General features: G+C 38.8%; 1 non-coding gene across 1 annotated transcript; it reads right to left on the bottom strand.

The window, feature by feature from the left end:
* Positions 1-19,331: 19,331 nt before the first annotated feature.
* On the bottom strand, positions 19,332-19,438 carry LOC142435210 (U6 spliceosomal RNA). Its single transcript, XR_012781314.1, has one exon. It is a non-coding gene; the product is annotated as a U6 spliceosomal RNA (small nuclear RNA).
* Positions 19,439-21,540: the final 2,102 nt, after the last annotated feature.

The following is a 21,540-nucleotide window of genomic DNA, read 5'->3' as shown; positions in this document are numbered from 1 at the left end:
TAACATAAGAAGAAAATTGCAATACACATCTTAAAGAACTAATTTATTTACTATAAAAATGGGTGATGCGGGTCTGTCTAAATAAGATAGGCTGTATGAACAATCTGGAGTAGACAACAATGGGACCAACGGTTCCGGGATGTGTGTGGGGAAGAAGTGGTGTAAACAAGCCCAGGGACAAGGGAACAACAAGTGATCCAAAATTGGTGGTGAGGAGGGTGTAGGAGGCCTGGTAGGGCTTGATCAAGGCTAATGTAATCTAGAGGAATTACTGAAACTCAAATGAAGGCTGAGCATGAGAGTGGGACAAGAGGAAAGTAAAAGGAAATAGAGGAAATAACTAGGAGGCAAAGGGTATTTATAGAGGTCTAAATAAAGGCATCTACATATATAAATATATTTATATATGAGGATGGGGAAATATATCTATGTGCCTATATTTATAGGTTTAGAATTAAGGTAGCATAAGGACATCGGGCCTCCACTCAAGTACTCCCTCAATGCAAGAATACTTTGTTCTATTAAAGTGGCATTCCACTTTGAGTGAAACTGAAGAAAAAATGGTGATGCAAATCAATAGCAAAAGATCAACAATCCAATAGGAAAATGGTCAAATACCATGACTAGTTCACAGAAAATGAAATACAATGCATTCATGGGCATAAGTTAAACTATTGTTTAAGCAAGTGAAAATAAAACACCAATCAGTTGCCATTTCTCAGCTATCATATCAGCACATGAATTTACAATACCCAGTGTTGATGAGCCTTGGTACGTATTAGCTGTCAACCAAATGGTCAGCAGTTGGAAACCATGAGCTTCTACAACTCACCAAGGAAGAGAGGTGGGTATTTCTATTCCCATAAAGATTTAGTCTCAGAAACCAATCAACCAACCAACAATCACTGTTTGGTTTTTTTAAATCATTCTGTTGGGGATTCTTACTGCAATGCATACATCCATCTATTGTGTCAAGCACTTTTTTTATGTTGCCATCATTATTTTCTAGACATTTATTTTCTAGTGAGCCCTTGGTGTCAGCTCCTTATTTTTCCCTCCCTCCCCCACTCTCCTTCCCTCCCTTCCTCCCTCATGAACCTTTGATAAATTATTTTTGTATCTTTCAGGAAGAGATGAAAGGGGGGAGGAAGCATTGAAGAACCAGAGGAAAGTTATATGTTATATGTTTCATCAGTGCTATACTGTACCCTGACTGGCGCATCTCCTCCTTGTGACCCCTCTGTAATGGGATGTCCAATTATCTACAGATGGGCTTTGGGTCTCCACTCCACACACACCCTCATTCATGTAGATATGAATTTTGTTCTGGGGTTTTGATGCCTGATATCTGATCCCATCGACACCTAATGATCACACAGGCTGGTGTGCTTGCTTTTTCCATGTAGACTTTGTTGCTTCTCAGCTAGATGTCTACTTGCTTATTATCTTCAAACCTTTAAGGCCCCAGATGCTATATCTTTGGATATCTGGGCACCATCAGCTTTGTTCACCACATTTGCTTATGCACCCATTTTGTCTTTAGGGATAATGTTGGCAAATTGAGTACGCAGAATGCCAGGTTATTAGAACAAAGTGTTCATGCCTTGAGGGAGTACTTGGGTAGAGTCCCAATGTCCGTCTGCTGCCTTAATACTTACATTTAAGTATATATACATAGATATATTTCACTATAATTATATACAAATATATTTACATATGCACATAAAATGTGACTATATTTATCCCTCCTTTGCCTCTTACTTTTTTCCTCTATTTTCTTTTACTTTCCTCTTGTCCTAATATCATGTTTGGTCTTCATTCAGGTTTCAGTAATTCCTCTTGGCTACATTGCCTTTGATCAAGCCCCACCAGGCATCCTACGCCCCCCCTCTTTATTGATTTTAGGTCACATGTTGTTCCCTTCTCCCTGGGTTTGTTGACACCCCCTTCCTTTCCCCGTCTCCACCTTTCCCATGTCCCCCGAGGACTGTTAGTCTGTTGTTTTTTCCTCCAGCTTGAAAAATGGGACCAGGCAAAGAAAGTATATCAAAGGTAGTTTTCTGGGGAAGGAAGAGGAGAAACTATCATTATTCGCAGATGATATGATGCTATATATGGAAAATCACAAAAGCTCCACAAGGGAAATGCTGAAAGTGATTGAGAAATATGGCACAGTAGCAGCATACAAGATCAACAAAGAGACGTTTATTGGACTACTATACACATTAGACAAGACCATAGAAGAGGGGGTCAAAAGGAAGTTCCCTTCACAATAGCCAAGCACAAATTGAAATATCTAGGAATATACCTGACTAAAATAACAAAAAAGATTTATATGAGGAAAATCACAGCACACCATTACAAGAAACCAAGAGCGACCTCAAAAAATGGAAGATTATACTATGCTCATGGATTGGAAGACTAAATATAGTAAAGATGTCCGTTCTGTCCAAGGCACTATATAAGTTTAATGCTATCCCGATACAAATACCATCATCTTTCTTTAATAAATTGGAAAAACTGATTATCAGCTTCATATGGAGAGGGAGGAAGCACAGAATTAGCAGAGAACTCTCAGGAAGAAGGACAAAGTGGGAGGGTTTGTGAATTAGTTAGTTTATTGTGCCAACCTGGCCGATAAACACATGTGGGATTAATTGTAGGCCAGAGGGGTAAATGGCTCAGTGAGCCTCACCTTTCTAGTTCTCGAATCTCTTGTTTTATGATGGTCTTACCAGGATGCAGCTGCCTTAGCAGTTCCCTGCTTCAACTTGCAAGGCTGACTTCCTGCAAGACACCCCCAAGGAGAAGTCACATGGACCTACCCCGATGCAGCCCTGGATGCTGGAGCACCCATGTAAAGACCTCTGCCAGCGCTGAGATGTTTACACATTCTCTGACTTGGCTTACCTCCTGCAGTCAGCATCATTGGGTCTGTTTTGTGAGATGGAGGAGGACTTTGTGGACTGGTGTTGGACATATGGGTTAATGGATTAATGTTGGACTTGTGGGTTTGGGCAGCACTGCGTTAGGATATTTTCTTGATGCGCACTTAACCTTTACATAAAACTCTCTCTTATATATGAGTTTCTGTGGATTTGTTTCTCTAAAGTACCCAGACTAATACAGTTTGATTTATCTGACTTTAGTATGTATTATGCAGCCAGAGTGGTCAAAACAGTGTGGTATGAGTATAATGACAGAAACTCAGACCAATGGAAAAGAACTGAAAACTCAGAAATAAAATCATCAGCATACAGACAACTGATCTTGTATGAGGGCCCCCAAAATATCAAGTGGGAAGTGGATGTCCTCTTCAACAAGTCGTGCTGGAAAAAAATAGATATCTACCTGCAGAAAAATGAAGCAAAACCCTTACCTCACTCCATGCATAAAATAAACTTAAGGTGGATCACAGATCTTGAAGTAAAACCCCAAACTATTTGAGCCATCAATGAGGGAATGGGGACCAACCTGAGATCTTTGGCGCAGGGAATACATGGGCTATCAGAAATAGGGTAGGACACAAACACAGAGGAGGCACAAATTGCCGAGTGGGATATATTAAAGATAAAGCACTTGTGTACATCGAAAGAATTCACCAAGAGAGTAATAAGAGAGACCACAGACAGGGAAAACATCTTAAGCAATGACACATCAGACAAAGGCCTTATTACTAAAATCTACAGTACTCTGCTAGCTTGCAAAAAGAAAAAAAACCCTAATTGTCCATTGAAGAGGTAGGCAAAGGACCTAAACAGACGTTTCACAAGGGCAGAAATCCAAATGGCCAATAAACATATGAGAAAATGCTCCTGATCATTAGTCATAAGAGAAATGCAAACAACTATGAGATACCACCTAACACCTTCAAAGATAGCCCAATTCAAAAAATCATAAAGCAACAAGTGTTGGAGGGGCTGTAGTGAGATAGGAGCTCTAATCTACTGCTGGTGGACTTGTAGGTATGTACAGCCATTATGTAAATCGATTTGGTGATATCTAAAACAGATGGAAATCAAGCAACCCAGCAATCCCCCTACTGGGCATATACCTAGAAAAGGCAAGAAACAAACCACAGCCAGACATCTGTGTTACAATGTTTATCACGGCACAGTTCAGAATTGGAAGGATTTGGAAACAACCCAAATTTCCAGGAATGGACAAATGGTTTAAAAAATTGTGGTACATACATACAATGGAGTACTACACATCCCTAAAAAGCAGTGATGAACACATGAAGTACATCCTAGAATTCTTCCCATACGATGATGTACTTCATGTGTTCATCACTGCGTTTTAGGGATGTGTAGTATGCTAAGCGAAGGAAATCAAGTACAACATGAGTCTGCCTAGGGAAGCTTAAAAAGGCAAAAGGGGCATAGGAGAACAGCTACTATATACATACATTCTTGGGGTGAGGTCCAGGTACTATGGCAGGAACCAGACTCAATCCATGGATACATATGGCAGCCAACTAAAAAGGAGGGGGAAAGAAAGAGAGAGAGAGAGAGAGAGAGAGAGAGAGAGAAGACATGGGTATGGGGGAACAGGGCACTAACCCACCCAAGGGGAGGTTATTGTTTATATCTCCACAGGAAAGGGAGAGAGGGACCAGACTTTAACCAGGTGCTCCAAGACAGGAATGTAACATAACGGCATGAAGCAGAAAACCAACAGAAGTCTGCAGGGCCAGCCCCAATCCCGACTATGTGGACATCTCCCCCACCCCTGCCTCTGAAGAATGCACTTAAGAGGACAGTACTGAAGCTACACCTCAGGGAGAGGGGTGCATCTGATCAGAGCACACAGGAGCCAATTAAGAGGGAAGGAGAGAGAGTGGAACACATTCTGGCCTACCAAGCTCAGAGGATAATATTCCCGCTCAGAGCAGCCACTGCACAGAGAGGACAATAGGGCTGGCCCCACCATGAGACACACTGTTCCTCACTGACCCATAGCACTACAGGAGACAATACTGGAGACACAGTGCAGGAATTGTGCCTGATCTGACCCCACCACACTGGGGCGAAACTTTAAGGGTGTGCAACATAGCAGTAATGGGAGCAAAGCAATGAAGTCCCTGGGGAATACCAAAAACAGACTTTGAGGCCAGGGTGTGGCACCCTATCAGACTTGACCAGAAAACACTTCTAAAGGTAAACAAATGGATCTGCAACTATTGACAAGCTTTTCTTTTTTTGTCATTGCGTTTTGTTGTAATTTTGCTTTGTCTTGTTTTTGTGCTTATTATTGTGTCTACACGTTTATCTAGATAAAATAGGTCAGATAAACAATTACTGTTAATGAGTCAATTCTAACTGACTGAAATCAGACAGAATAGAACTTCCCTTGTGGGTTTTTGAGGCTGTAAATCTTTACAGGAGTAAAAAGCCCCATTTTTCTCCCATGGAGCAGCTGGTGGTATCAAACTGCTGAATTTGTGGTTAGCAGACTAATGCATAACCCATTATGACACCAGAGCTCCTGTCTGTAAGTAGTACTATGCAGCCATTAAAAATGAAAAGATCATTTTCAAAATGATCTATAAGAAAGCATTCATTAAATGTCAAAACAACAGAGTGTGTAGAGGTAAGATGATACTTAAACATTTCAACCAAATGCAAGTGGGCCCTTGTTTTTACCATAAAATATGCCTTTATGAAAAACTGGGGACACTGGTGCACTTGCTAGATATTTTAATGATACTAAGTAATTGTCGTTGTTGTTGTTGTAAAGTGTCATAAAGTCAGTTCCAATCCATACTAACCTTATGCACAACGGAGCAAATCACAGCTTGACCCTGAGCCATCCTTACAATTGTTCCTATGCTTGAGCCCAGTTTTGCAGCTACATTGTCGAGCCATCTCATTGTGGGCCGCCTTCCTCCTCCTCCTCCTCCTCCTCCTCCTCCTCCTCCTCCTCCTCCTCCTCCTCCTCCTCCTCCTCCTCCTCCTCCTCCTCCTCCTCCTTCTTCTTCTTCTTCTTCTTCTTCTTCTTCTTCTTCTTCCCCTCCATTTTACTAGGCATAATATCCTTTTCCAGGGATTGGTGTCTCCTTATAACAAGTCCAAAATATGTAAGACAAAGTCTTACCACCTTTGTCTCCAAAGAACGCTCTGGCTATACTTTATCCAGAACATATTTTTGTTGTTGTTCCTTTGCCAGTGCATGGTAATTTCAATATTCTCCTCCAGCACAGTACAAATGCATCATTTTTTGTTCTTCCTTATTCAATGTCCAACTTTCACATGCATATGAGGCAATTGAAAGTACCATGACTTGTGTTAGGTGCACCTTAGTCCTCAAAGCAACATCCTTGCTTTTCAATAGTCCAAAGAGGTCTTGTGCAGCAGTTTTACTGAATGCAACACATCTTTTGATCTCTTGACTGCTGCTTCCATGAGTCTCAATTGTGGAGTCAAGCAAGACAAAATAATTGACAACTTCAAGCTTTTCTCCATTTCTCATGATATTATGTATTGGTCCATTGGTGAGGATTTTGGTCTTTTTAATACTCAGTTGTAATCCATACTGAAAGCGGCAATCCTTGATATTTATCAGCAAGTGCTTCAAGTCCTCTGCACCTTCAGCAAGCAAGGGTTTATCATCTACAAATCACAGGTCAATAACCCTTCCTCCAATTCCAATGCCATGTTCTTCTTATAAAATCCAGCTTCTCTGACGATCTTCTCAGCATATAGATTGAACAAATAGGGTGAGAGGATACAACCTCGATACACATCTTTCCTGATTTTAACGCATGAGGTCTTCCCTTCTTCTGTTGGCACAACGAGTACAACTGCCTCTTGACCCATATACAAGTTCTGAATGAACACAATGAAGTCTTCTGGAATTTCCATTCTTCTCAAGGTTTACCATGGTCAACATAGCTGAATACCTCTGCATAGTCCATGAAACACAAGTAAACATCTCTCTGGTATTCACTGCTTGAGCCAAAGAAATGCAGTATCATATTAATGATATTATTATATAATTTGATAATTCTGTTGGATCACCTTTCTTTGGCCTGGGTACAGGATCTCTTCCAGTCAGTTGGCCAAGTAGCTGCCTTCCAAATTTCTCAGCATAGATGAATAAGCGCTTCCAGTTGTTCATCATGTTGTTGACACATTTCAATTGGGATTCCATCCATTCCTGGAAACTCATTTTTGGCTAATGTTTTCAGTGCAGCTTGCACTTCTTTCAGCCGTTGATTTTTGTTCAGACACTGAAATGATTGAATGTCAGCAAGTTCTTTTTGGTGCAGCGACTCTAGTATTCCTTTTATTTTCTTTTGATATTTGATATTTCACCCATAGACTCTTTCATTATTCCAGTTTAAGATATGCTGTGCATGTTCTCTAAGTCGTTGTACATTTCATTATATTTTGCTTTGCCATCTTGAGATGCTGTTGGAAATTTTCTGTTCAGCTCTTTGACTTCATGATTTCGTCCATGTGCCTTAGCTACCCTACAATTGATAGCAAGTTTCATGGTCTCTTCTGACATTTACTTTGCTCCTTTCTTCCTTTCTTGTCTTTTTAATGACTTATTGCTTTCTTCATTTATGATGTTCATGAAGTCCTCTTATAGCTTATCAGGTCTTTTCTCATTAGTGTTCGATGTGTCAAATCTATTCCCAAGATGGCCTTGAAATGAAGTTGAGACAGACTCAAGGTTGTATTTTGACTTTCCTAGATTTGTTTCATTTTTCTTCACATTCAACCTGAACCTACATACGGTCAATTGATGGGTCTGTTCCACAGTCAATCTCTGGCCTGGTTTAAGCTGCTGATATTGAACTTCTCCATGGTCTCTTCTGACAGATGTAGTCAATTTGATTTCTATGCATTCCATCTGAAGAATTGCATGTGTATAATCACCATTTCTGTTGTTGGAAAAAAAGGTATTTGCTATGAATAAATCTTTGATCTTGCAAAATTCTATAATGTGATCTCGAAATTTGTTTCTATCACTGAGACAACATCTTCAAATTTTCCTTCCAGTTCGTTTCCAACTCTTGTATTCCAATCAGCAATAATTATCGATTCATCTTGATTGTATTTTTTTATCAACTTCTGACAGAAGACATTGGTAGAATTCTTCAATTTCTGCATCAATAGCTTTGGTGGTTGGTGCATAAATGTGAATAACAGTTGATTGATTGGATTTTCTTGAATGGGGGATAAACCTAATCCTGTCACAGACAGCCTTGTACTTCAAGATAGATCTTGAAATGTCCTTTTGACAATGAATGCGAAGCCATTCATCTTGATGGTGTCATTCCTGGCATAGTAGGACACATGATTTTCTCATTCAACTGAACAATACCAGTCCATTTAAGCTCACTAATACCTATAATAGCAACCTTTATACATTCCATTTCATTTTTAATAACTTACAGTTGTCCTAGATTCATGCTTCTGACATTCCAAGTTCTGATTATTAGTATATTTTTGTAGCTGTTTATCCTTAGTTTTAGTTGCACCCTATCAGCAAATGAAAATTCTGAGGGCTTTACTCTGATAGGCTTTATTTCGTTAATGTCATCATGAAAGACTCCACTTTAAGAAAGCAGCTCCTCCTCAGTCATATTTTGAGTGCCTGTCAAAATGGCACCAATGTTCTGCTTCCAATTATGTATTCTTTAGCATCAGACAATGTTTAATATTAACCATAACATTTTCAGTGGCTACTTCATCTGAAGTGGGCAGCAGATTCCTTTGAAGTAGTCAATTGTTATTCTGGAAGCTTTGCTGAAACTTGTTCACTTCAAGTGACCTTGCTGGCATTTGAAATACCAGTGACATAACTTCCAGTATTATAGATACCACAGTATGACAAAATGACAGACAAGTGATGATACTAAATAATTAGAATCAAAATATCCAGTAGGAGCTCTGGTGGCATAGTGTGTTAAGAGTTGGGCTGCTAGGCACAAGTCAAGGGTTGAAACCCACCTACAGCTCCAAGGGAAAAATATGAAGCTTTCTAAAGCCTCAGAAAGAAACAAGGGAAGTTCTACTAAGTCCTACAAGGTCACTGACTGGGAATTGACTCTACATCCATGAGTAAAATCATTAGTATTTGATAATGCTATTAAAGTTATGTTTAGAAAAAAGTCCTTACATCTTTAACACTTCATACTGAAACATTCTGGATAAACTTGTATGGTTTGGGGATACTTCTTGTAAGAGTATAAAGTATGAAGATTATCATATCAAGTCTATGAATTATGGATATTATCAGTGAGAAGGAAAGGGAATGTAGAGGAAACAAGATTGGCCATGAGCTGAAGATTATTGGAACTGAGTGATGGGTAGATGAGTAATTCTTCTATTCTTTGTGTGTGCATGTGTGTAATTTTCCCCAAATAAAACATTAAAATTAAAAGGTAAAAACAAAGCTAAATAGTTGTAATAAAAACATGAAAACTAAATGAAAATAAAGTGAGACAACGATATGGATAAATATATTTAGTAAGCTAACAATTGATCTATTTAGAGAAATTCCAAAGAAACCTGTCACGTTAGGCAGAGTTCTCTAGAGAAACAAAACCAGAGCATTTATGATGATATATATGTATATATATATGTGTGTGTATATATATATGTTTTATAATGGCTAATTATTCCACACAGCAGTACAGAAGGCTCAGTTCAACTCAATTTTGTAGAACAATTATGAAGATCAAGGAAGCAGAGAGCAGAGTCTGCCCTCAGGGAAGACAGGTAGAGCAGGCTGCAAGTAGCAGGGTTGGGTAACAACAGTCAGTAGTGCGGTAGCTTAGCGAAGCAGGTCCCTAAGATGGGGTCTCAAACTCTAGAGTTTGGTGACAAGATTCACCAGCAGCATAGTAACATAGATCAAGAAGGAGCTTCAAGCTCTAGCAATAAAATGCAAGGCGACATGATCCATGGGTTAGCTCAACCCACAGGTTGAATTCAGCACACGTTTGAGGCAAAGAACTAGCTCAAGCAGTAGCATGCTGGTCTGATCACCAGGGGAAAAGAGAGACAGAATGCTGACTTTAGAAAGCAGTTATCTCATTGCCAACCAATCAAAGTGTGACCTGATTAAATTCTGTTCTCATGTTCCTATAGAGGTTTATTTGGCACAATAAACCTAACTATCACACCTGCTGATGGTGGGTTTCATTTGGGGTGAGAGATTGGGAACATATAGTGGATGGAATGCTTAATTTTCAGTATTTTAATAATGTTTGAAAACAAAGCTATAAACATAAACTACTGTACAAATACTAAATCAGCTATTAAGAATAATATCTGCCATAGTTAAATCCAAATGAGCTAAGGATCTCAGCAGGGCTTTCCAATTAGCACATTTATTAATTCAGATCCTGCTTAGTCTACTATTGACACCTTAATTATTTTAAAGTCTCCAGCTTGCTTACAGTGATTTAGTACATGCTATAAAATGATGGCAGAGCAAGTTAATATTATTTTATGTTCATTAACATATATTTAAATATGTATTTAATTTGAGTATATTTTAAATGCATATAATTAAACCTGAAACCGTGATTTAATTTCTGTTAAATATATATATATAAATTCTTCAGTCCTCCAAACAATGAACTTCTGTCTTAGTTTCTTTCTTTCTTTTTTAAGAATTTATTTACTTATTTATTTGTTTTCAAAATCATTTTATTGGGCCCACGTACAACTCTTATCACAATCCATACATCCATCCATTGTGTCGAGCACTTTTGTACATTTGTTTCCCTCATCATTCTCAAAACATCTGCTTTCTACTTGAGCCCTTGGTATCAGTTCTTCATTTTCCCCCTCCCTCTCAGCTCCTCTCTCTCCCATGAACCCTTGATAATTTATAAATTATTATTTTATCATATCTTATACTGTCCAACATCTCCCTTCACCCACTTCTCCACTGTCCATCCCCCATGGAGGAGGGTATATATAGATCCTTGTAATCAGTTCCCCCTTTCTCCCTCACCTACTCTCCACCCTCCCAGTATCACCACTCTCACCACTGGTCCTGAGGGGTTCATCTGTCCTGGATTCCATTTCCTATCTGTACCAGTGTACATCCTCCACTCCAGTCAGATTTGTAAGGTAGAATTGGGATCATGATAGTGGGTGTGAGGAAGCATTCAAGAACTAGAGGAAAATTGTATGTTTCATCATTGCTACACTGCACCCTGACTGGCTCGTCTCCTCCCCGAGGCCCTTCTGCAAGGCGATGTCCAATTTCCCCCAGATAGGCCCTGGGTCCCCACTCTGCACTCCCTCTCATCCACAATGCTATGATTTGTTTGGTCTTTTATGACTGATACCTGATCCCTTAGACACCCTGTGGTCTCACAGGCTGGTGTGCTTCTTCCATGTGGGCTTTGTTGTTTCTCAGGAGGCCAGTTGTTTATCTTCCAGCCTATAGGACCCCAGACTCTATATCTTTTGATAGCCAGGCACCATCAGCTTTCTTCACATTTGCTTATGCACCTGCTTTGTCTTCAGAGCAACCCCATGTGGTGGTGTTAAGGAACAGAAATGTATTTTTTAGTAGATCAGGAGACCAGAAATATAGGGAAAGGCTTACTATCTCTTTTCTCTGTGGGGAAATCCATGGCTTAGCTTCTCCAGTTTCTGACTTCCTCAGTTCCTTGGTGGTCCATTTCTATGTGGGATCTAACTTTTCCCCATTTGTGCTTTCTTGCTCCCATGCCTGATCTGCTCTTTCAATATCTGGAAAGTTATTAGAATTCAAGCACACCTACACTGATATTGCCTCACAAACATAACAAAGACAGCCATAATCATCCTAACACAAATATGATTATATACACACGTGTAGGGGTTAGGATTCCAAAACATATTTAGGGGGAGAACACAATTCAATCCATAACAACAACCATCATCTAGATTTGAAAATTTTCAGAATCTCCCCATATTTGCTTCATTAACTTTGTCTTTCAAGTACTTTCAAGCAACTTACAGACATGAGGAAGTTTCATCCCTAAATTCATAGGCATGTATCTCTCTCTTAAAAAAAGTGATTCCTGATATGATTGTAATTTTACAAATCTAACAAAATCAGTACTATTTCCCTTGTACCAACCAGCACTCAATTCATCTTGAAATTGCTACAAGTATCAAATCAAGATCAAAACATAGAACATACACTGCATATGGTTGTTATCTCCTTTAAGACTTGGGTAATGTAGAGCATCTTTCTATTTTGTTTAGGTTGTTGATTTATTTCCATTTTTTCCTTTAAACTGGAAGTCAGATCATCAGGTTTCACATAGTTTTCAAATATTGATTCCATTACATTCCAGTCAACTTGTGATACTGCGGCTGCTGTGTGTTGCTGAATCTATGCTATCACTATTTGAAATGCCAGTAGTGTCACTCAAGAGGGCCACATTTCAGCGGAGCTTCTAGACCACAACAAAAATCCCCACAAAAACCCACTGCCACTAGCTTCATTCTAACTCATAGCAACCCTGTACAGAGTTTCTAAGTCTGCAAATCAGTATTGGAGCAGACAGCCTCATCTTTCTCCCCTGGAGTGGGTGGGGTTGAAATGTTATGATTAGCAGTACAATGTTTACTTGACAGCACGATTCCAAAACCAAGTTCACTGCCATCAAGTCAATGTTGACTCATAGCAACCCCTGTGAGTTTCTGAGACTGTAAGTGTTTACGGGAGTAAAATGCCCAGCCTTTCTCCTTCAGAGCTGCTGGTGGTTTTGAATTGCTGACCATGCTGATGGCAGCCCATCTCGGAACCAGTACACCACCAGTGCTCTATTCCACTGAATTCCATTGACAGCATTATTACTTTAGCCCATGGCAAGGAATTTAACATACTGTTAAGGAAAGGAGGTTATGCAAGCATAGCCCAGCTGAGAACTGCGATCCACAAGTAATTGATTTGTACAGATTGAGTTCTTAAATGATTGAGCTCTGTTGACATTGACCATGGGAACTGGTGCTAGGGGAACATTTCCTGTAACATTTCTTTACAAGAGCAGATAATTTCCTATGAGATAAATGCATATCACAGCAAACCAAGGAGGGCAGCAAACTTATAAATATATGATAGTTCTGGGCCACCTTTCATTGGATGCCCTGAATTTGTTCTTTATTTCTATCTGTAAGATATACTGAGTGTTCTTCCTCTTTGGTTTTATAACTGTAGGTCTTTGCACGTTTCATTATAACATTTTACTTTGTCTCCTTTAGCTGCCCTTTGAAATGTCCTGTTCAGCTCTGAACAGGACTTCATCATTTCTTTTATTTGACTTAGCTACTCTACTGTTAAGAGTAAGCTTCAGAATCTCTTCTGACATCTATTTTGACTTTTTCTTACTTTCCTGTCTTTTTAGCAACCTTTCGCTTTCTTCTTGTATGATGTTCTTGATGTCCTCCCACAGCTCAAGAGGTTTTCTGTCAGTGTTCAGTTTGTCAAATCTGCTCCTGAAAGGTTCTTGAAATTCAGGTGGGATATCATCAATGCCATATTTTGCCTCTCATAGATTTGTTTTCAATTTATTCAGCTACAATCTGAATTTTTAGCTACTGATATTGATCTTCTCCATCTTCTCTTCCCACAGATGTCATCAATTTGATTTCTGTGTATTCCATTTGGAGAATTCTATGTATATAGTCACCATTTCTGGTGTTGCAAAAAGGCATTTGTTATTAACAAGTTGTTGGTTTTTCAGAAATCTATCATGCAATCCTGCTCCATTTCTATCACTAAGGCCATATTTTCTAACTACTCTACCTTCAGTTTAGTTTCCAACTTTTGTATTCAAATTGCTAATAATTATCAATGGATCTTGATTTTATCCTTGATAAATTTCAGACTGAAGCCATTGGCAATATTCTTAAATTTCTTCCTAATTGGGTTTAGTGGTTTGCATATAAATTTGAATAATAGTTGTACTGATTGCATTTCCTTGTATGTGGATAAATATTATCCTATCACAGACAGTATTGTACTTCAAGATAGGTCTTGAAATGTTCTTTTTAATGATGAATATAACAATATTCCTCTTGAATTCCCGGAATAGTAAACTACATAGCTATTTGATTAAAAATTACCAATACCAGTACATTTCAGCTCCTAACGCCTAGGATCGATCTTTATGCTTTCCATTTCATTTGTAATAACTTCAAATTTTCCTAGAGTCATAGAATCATACTCTGCACAGTCCAAGTTCTAATTATTAATAGATGATTCCTACTGTTTTTCACTTTGAATTAGTCATCATAATTTGACATATCATGTTTTAGTATGATTTGATTTAAAACACCAAGAAGGATAAGACATTAGGTTAAAAAGAGTCCCAACAACAGCAACATTCTGCTACAATCAGAGCAAGAACAAACAACTATTTTATGGTGAAGCGTGGGTGGGAGACTGGTGAAGCCATCGATGCTTTAGGAAAATTTATGGGGTAATGTCCAATAGAACTCAGCAGTTTTAAAATGGTAACTTTGGATAAGATGATATTGAAAATGAATCCTTCAGCAACTTTGGGTAAAAATGAATCCTATTTGTTCCCCACTTGAAGATGATGGATGATTAACAGTACAAACAATAGCTAATACTACAGACATCTCAATTCGCTCAACTTACACAATTTTAAATGAAAAATTTAAGTTAAGTGAACTTTCCTCTCAATGGCTGCCATCACTTGTACCTAGATCAGTTGTAGACAAGAACAGAGCTTTCTTTTTTTTTCTTTCTATATGTTAGTTACTTTATTAATTTTTCCAACAGTTTTTTTGGCAAGTAATTTACATATTATGTAATTCAATAGTTCAATCACATCATGGAGAATTGTACAATTACCCCCACATCAATTTTGGAGCATTGTTCCCACCCCATAGTTAAATAGCCTTTAAGATGACTTATGCAATCACATGTTCCAAAGCTTCCCCACCCTCCTGTCTCCATTAGTTACTCTCAAAATCCCCTTTCCCTCCTTATTCCCGCCCCCAAACAATGTATTCCCTAAATGGTCTTGTATCTATTACTATCCATTTCTCCTGTGCTTCACAGCTGGGAAACCCAACAGAAAACAATAAAAAACCAAAATTGAGCTAAGGTGATAAGGGTAAAAACATAATAATATATAGACAAAAATACTAATAATGCACAAGTAGGCAAAGAACCCATCAACATTCATAAGGCCAGGAAAGAAATTTCTGTCATGTAACTAGTAAGAGATCCTTGCACCCAGAACAAATTCAGGTGGCGTCTGTAGGTGGTCAACTGGCCAAGTGTTGAGTTCAATTCAGCATAATCAGGATTACAATGGTCTTTTCCTGGTAGTAAGGCTCATGGACCCTTTTGCATGGGGTTAGAGTGAATATGCCAGTGGCTCAGTCTGACCAGATGGGTTTTGCCTTTCACTACCCGCCATTGACCTCCACAAATTGGGTGTTCATAGTTTTTGCTCTGATGTTTTTCTTCTTAACATAATCGAGTTTTGTAATTGTCATCTTTGGATCACACAAGGTGGTGTGCTTCCTCCAAGTTAACTTAGGTGACTCCTTGCTCAGATAACTATTTGTTTGAATATAAGCCTTGAAGACCCCAAGACACTATTCCGATTGATAGCCAGGCACCATCTGCTTTCTTCACCACGCTTTGCTGTAGCACCCTTATCTTCAGTGATCATTTCATGAAGGTGAATATTGAACAGGGCCATGATATAAGAACTGATACTTCTTAATTTTGGGCTAAGATTTAGTGCAAGCTCAAAACCTATTCCTGAATCTATGCCATTAACTAACTTCTTTATTTTTTAATTAGTTGGCTGTAATTTAGGAGCCAATGCATGTGTTACATCCTTCCCTAGTTCACTCACTTCAACCATAGTTGTACAATTTCTTGCATAATCATGCATATTTTCCTGGACGTCTTGATATCATCTCCCTGTTGTCTCTCCCAACCCCTCTATATCCCCCTTCCTCCAAACCTTTATTTTCCTTTCCCTGTAGACTCAACATCCCTGGGTTTCTTTTACCAAAGCATAATAAAACAACACAGCTTCTACACCAGTGGTTCTCAACCTTCCTAATGCATGTCCCTTTAATACAGTTCCTCATGTTGTGGTGACCCCTCAACCATAAAATTATTTTTGTTGCTACTTCATAACTGTAATTTCACAATTGTTATGAATCGGGGACCCCTATGCAAGGGTCATTCAACCCTCAAAGGGGTTGCAACCCACACACAGGGTGAGAACCACTGTTCTGGAGGGTGAACCCCATAGGGGACACACCTCTGAAATACACTCTAATACAAATGAACACAAGTAGAATATAACAGAATGGTCATCACAGGGTTGTTGGGATAATGTGTGTCTTAATACAGCATACTGGGTATTGATGTACTGAGACCTTGTTTGTTCACCAGCCAACAGTATGCCGCTCTTGATACAGCTGTCTTCTTCTACCTCAGACACCTTGTGTTTTCCAGCTTAAGTCTTCAGGTTACAAGTATGTCTGGGTGGATTCTAGTCAACTCACTGGAGCTTCAATTTGGGGTCTCACTGATGCAGCCTCTGGGGCATGACCTATTCCCCCAAAGGTCAGGGTTCAGTGTCCCAGTGTTCTGTGGCACCCAGCTTGGGTTCCTGGGTTACCCCAGACACCCTAGGTCAATTCTGTCCTCCCACTGCACACCACTAAAGACCCTCCCTATCTACCTAATGGTCCCAAGAGCACCCTCAGTCTCTTCTTCCCCCACCTGGTGGGTCAGCCCACCCTCACCCACCTCCCCGCCCCGGACATGCACCTACAGTTGCCCAAACTTGACCGTTCCATCTCCCAACTCCCATCAGGCAGCCTCATCCTCTGACAGGACTGTTTCCCTCCTGCAGGGACCTCAACCCAGGTCTACATGGCTACTACACAGCGGACAACATCCCTCCCTCTCCGCCAACCATTTGATCCCAGCTGTCATGATGTGCCCTAAGGCCAAGTGACCTACACTATACTTACCTGGAGCAGATGATGTGTGGTTCATTGGCACTGGTCCAGTTCTTTACCAGGATGTCTGGACCTGTGCCAGAAGACTGGATGGCATCAAAGCTTGAGCATGTGCCCATTCTGCTGTTTGTTCCGACCACAGTGGACACACACAGTATTTGTCCTTTTGTGCTTGACTAACTTCACTCATCATAATGCTTCTAGATCCCTCCACAAGTTGAGGTGTTTCGTGGTTTCATAGCTGTTTTTTAGGGATGTGTAGTATTCCGTTGTGTGTATGTACCAGTTTCTTTATCTGCTCTTCTACTGATGAGAATTTAGGCTGTTTCCAGCTTCCTGCTATTGCAAACTGTGCTGTGATGAACATGGAACAAGCATATGTTCGTGCTGTTTCTTATTTGGGTGGGGGGAAGGTATAAGCCCAGTAATGGTATTGCTGAGCCATGGTTTCGGTATCGTCATATTGCCTTCCACAGTGGCTGCACATATTTACAAGTCCATCAGCAGTGGATAAGAATTCCTATCTCACCATACCCTCTCCAATATTTGTTGCTCTTGTTTTTTTAATGTCTATTGTAATGGACAATAGGTGGTATCTCATTGTTGTTTTGATTTGAATTTCCTGGATGGCTAATGACCTGGAGCGTTTCCTCATATGTTTACTAGCTATTCGAGTGTCCTCTTTTGTGACTCGTCTGTTCAGGTCTTTTGCCCACCTTCTCAGAGGGCTATTAGTTTTTTTCTTCTTTTTTTTTTCGGTAGAAATATTTATGCTTTTGCTATAGTCTGTTGAATTTATCCAACCAATTGACATTTTTGTATTTTTTCAAACATTTTCCTGGCAGCTCTTACAGATAACATAACATTTCACCCTTAAGTCACATCAAGTAGTGTTGTACAATTGCTACCACAGTCAGTTTCAAAACATTTTCTTTCTTTCTTTCCTTCGTTTTTTTTCTACTTATAACCATGTAAAATTCTGTAGATCTTAGTAATTAGTCCTTTGTTATGTCATTATTAACTTTCTTCTCCTAGTCTTTGTGCTCTTTTACTCTTTTAATAAAGTCTTTTGATGTATACAAGTGCTTTATTTTTAATAAGTTCCATTAATCTATTTTATCTTCCATGGAGTGTTTCCTTCTTTCATTCTGCTAACCCATGTATTTCCTGCACTAGGGCTTCTAGCTTTGTCCCAATTTTCTCATTGGTGCTCCTGATAGTCTTGGGTTTTACCTCCAGGTCTTTAATCCACCTTGAGTTTGTTGTTGTGCGTGGAGTTAAAATGGATCTTGTTTCATCTTCCAGCACATGGATAGGCAGCTTTTCCAACACCATCTGCTCCCCATTTAATGGTTTTTGTGCCTTTGTTGAAAATCAACTGTTTATATGTGGATGCTTTTATTTCTAGGTTTTTGGTGCTGATCCATTGGTCTTAGTATCTATAATTATACCAGTATCAGGTTGTTTTGACAACTGCGTTTGAGGTCAGGCAGTGAAAAGCCACCTGTTTTGTTCTTCTTGAGCAGTTCTGTGCCTATCCTGGGTTTCTTCCCTTTCCATGTAAAATTGGTAATCAGTTTTTCCATTTCTTTGAAGAATGATGCTGGAATTTGAATTGGGGTTGAATTTGTAGATTTGCTTCAGGTACTATTGACGTTTTACTACATTGAGTCTTCCGATCTATGAATGTGGATATTCTTCCATTTGTGTAGATTCCTTCTGGTTCTCTTGTAGTAATGTTCTGTAGTTTTCTTCCTACAGGTTTTCTGGTTAGGTTTATTCCTAGGTCCTTCAGCTTTTGCATGGCTATTGTGAATAGTACTCATTCCTGGATATCTTTTTCTGTATTCTCATCACGGGTATATAGGAATCCATTTGATTTCTGCTTGTTAATCTTGTATCCTGCTACTCTAATAAACTCCTCTATTGTTTCCAGCAAACCTATTGAAGACCCAAGGATTCTCAGTTTATAAGATCATATTGTCTGCAAATACCGAAAGTTTCACTTCTTCTTTACCTTGTGGGTGTCTTATGGCATTGACTAGGACTTCCAGCACAATGTTGAATAGAAGTGGGGATAAGGGGCATCCTTGTCGGGTTCCCTAGTTCAATGGAAATGTTTTCAGCTTTTCTCCATTGAGTATAATGGCTATTGGCTTTTTTTTTGTATATGGCTTTTGTAGTATTGAGGATTTTCCCTTGCAGTTCTATCTTATTGAGAGTCTTTTTTTAGGAATGGATGTTGGACATTATCAAATGTTTTTCTGCATCAATTGATATGATTATATTGCTCTTGTCCTTTTTCTTGATGATGTGGTGGATTACATTATTTTTTAAAATATGGAATGCTTCACAAATTTGCGTGTCATCCTTTTGCAGGGGCCGTGCTAATCTTCTCTGTATCATTCCAATGTTAGTCTAGGTGCTGCCGAAGTGAGCACCATTATTTTTTTTATGGTAAACCATCCATACATCCCTAGTATGAATCCCATTTGGTCATGTTGTCTTATTTTTTTGATGTGCTCTTAAAATCCATTGCCAGCATTTTGTTGGGGATTTTTGCATCTACAGACATCAGTCTGTAGTTCTCTATTCTTGTGTGGTCTTTGCCTGGCTTGGGTATCAAAGTTATACTGACTTCATAGAATGAGTTTTGGAGTTTGCTATCCCTTTCTATATTTTGGAAGAGTTTTTGTAGGATTGGTGTTACCTCTTTTCTGGATGCTAGGTAGAATTCTCCTGTGAAACCATTTGGACTGGGGCTTTATTTGGTTGGGAGTTTCATGACCTTTTCTATTTCTTCTTTTGCTATGAGCCTGCTCAAGTTCTCAATATCTATATCTGTTAATTTGGGGAAAGAATAATATTCCAAGTATTTCTCCATGTCCTCCAAATTATTGGATTTGTTGGAATACAGTTTTTCATAGTACTGTGTAATTAATCTTTGTACTTTTGGTGTCTGTTGTGACTCTCCCTTTTTCATCCCTAATTCTAGATATTGACATCTGGTCCCTCTTTTCTTTCATTAAGTTTGCCTGCAGTTTGTCTATTGTGTTGATTCTTTCAAAGAACCAACTTTTTGCTGTTGATTCTTTCCATTGAGCTGCATTTCAGGTCATTTATTTCTGCTCTAATTTTTATGATTTCTTTTCTTTTGATGGTAGAAGAATGATGTTGGATCTTTTCTAACTGCAGAAGGTGCTGATGTAAGGTACTATCCATACTTCTCTCTTCTTTTTTTCATGTGTGCACTTATTGCAATAAAGTAACTTTTGAAAACAGACTTTGCTGTGTCCCAAATGTTTGGGTATGTTTTATTGTCATTCTTGTTGGTTTCCAGGAACTTCTTAATTTCCTTTCTAATTGGGGTTAAAACCCATTGGTTCTTGAGGACCATGCTCTTAAGTCTCCAGGTGTTTGTATTTGTTTTTTTGTATTGTAAATTTCCAATTTTATGATGCTGTGGTCAGAGAAGGTGGTCTGAATGATCTCTGTACGTTTGAATTTCCAGAAGTTTGTCTTGTGCCCTAGCATGTAGTTTATTTTTTAGTATAATCCATGTGAATTGGAGAAGACTGTGTATTTCTTTATGTTGGTTGGAGTGCTCTGAAATGGCTATTAGGTCGAATTCTTTGATTGTGTTGTTCACAGGTCTTCAGTTTCTTTATTTAGGTTCTTACCTGTTGATCTATCTTTTTTGATGGTGATGTATGAAAATCACCTGCTATAATTGTTGATCTGGTGATTTCTCTTTACATCTATTTGAGAATTTGGATGAGGAATGTCAAGGGACATTTGTTGAGCGCATATATGCTTATTATGTTTATGGGTTCTTGGTCCACTTATACCTTGAGCATTATGTAATGCCCTTCCTTATATCTTGTTATATCGTATATTTTGAGGTCAATTTGTCTAAGATTAGTATTCCCACCCTTGCTTTTTTTGGATTGCCACTTGCTTGGTAAATTTTTTGCCATCTTATGACTGCCAATCTATTTTTGTCTGTGAGTTTGAAATGTGTCTCTTGAAGGCAGTAGATTTCTGGATTTCGTTGATAATCCAGTGTGCTATCCTTTGTCTTTTAATGTATGCTTTAAAACCATTAAATTCAGTGTAATTATGTCTAAATGTAGATTGGTTGCTGCCATCATGTACTATTTCCTTTCTTCTCCTTTATAGGATTGTGTGTGTGTGTGTGTGTGGAGTTTATTCTTGTATTCATATCTCCATTGGATCTGTAATGTTTATGTACTCTTTTCAGTGTGTTGTTTTCTGGGTTGTGATACACCCTGTGGTGGTCCCATGTTTATAAACTGTGACTGTTGTTTTTCTGCTCATAAAGAACTGGAAATATTTTTTGTAATGATGACTTTGCTTTTATGAATTCTTCAAATATTTCCTTATCAGAGAAAATTTTAATACCTCCTTCAAGTCTGATGGAGAGCTTTGCTGGATAAAACATTCGTATTGCAGTTCATGTCCTTCAGCTTTTGGAACATGTTGCTGCAGTTTTTCCATGGTCTCTGTAGAGAGGTCTGAGCTT

The sequence above is a fragment of the Tenrec ecaudatus genome, chromosome X (genome assembly GCF_050624435.1).
Source record: "Tenrec ecaudatus isolate mTenEca1 chromosome X, mTenEca1.hap1, whole genome shotgun sequence".
Lineage (NCBI taxonomy): Eukaryota > Metazoa > Chordata > Mammalia > Afrosoricida > Tenrecidae > Tenrec > Tenrec ecaudatus.
This window is presented reverse-complemented; position numbering and strand designations above follow the sequence as displayed.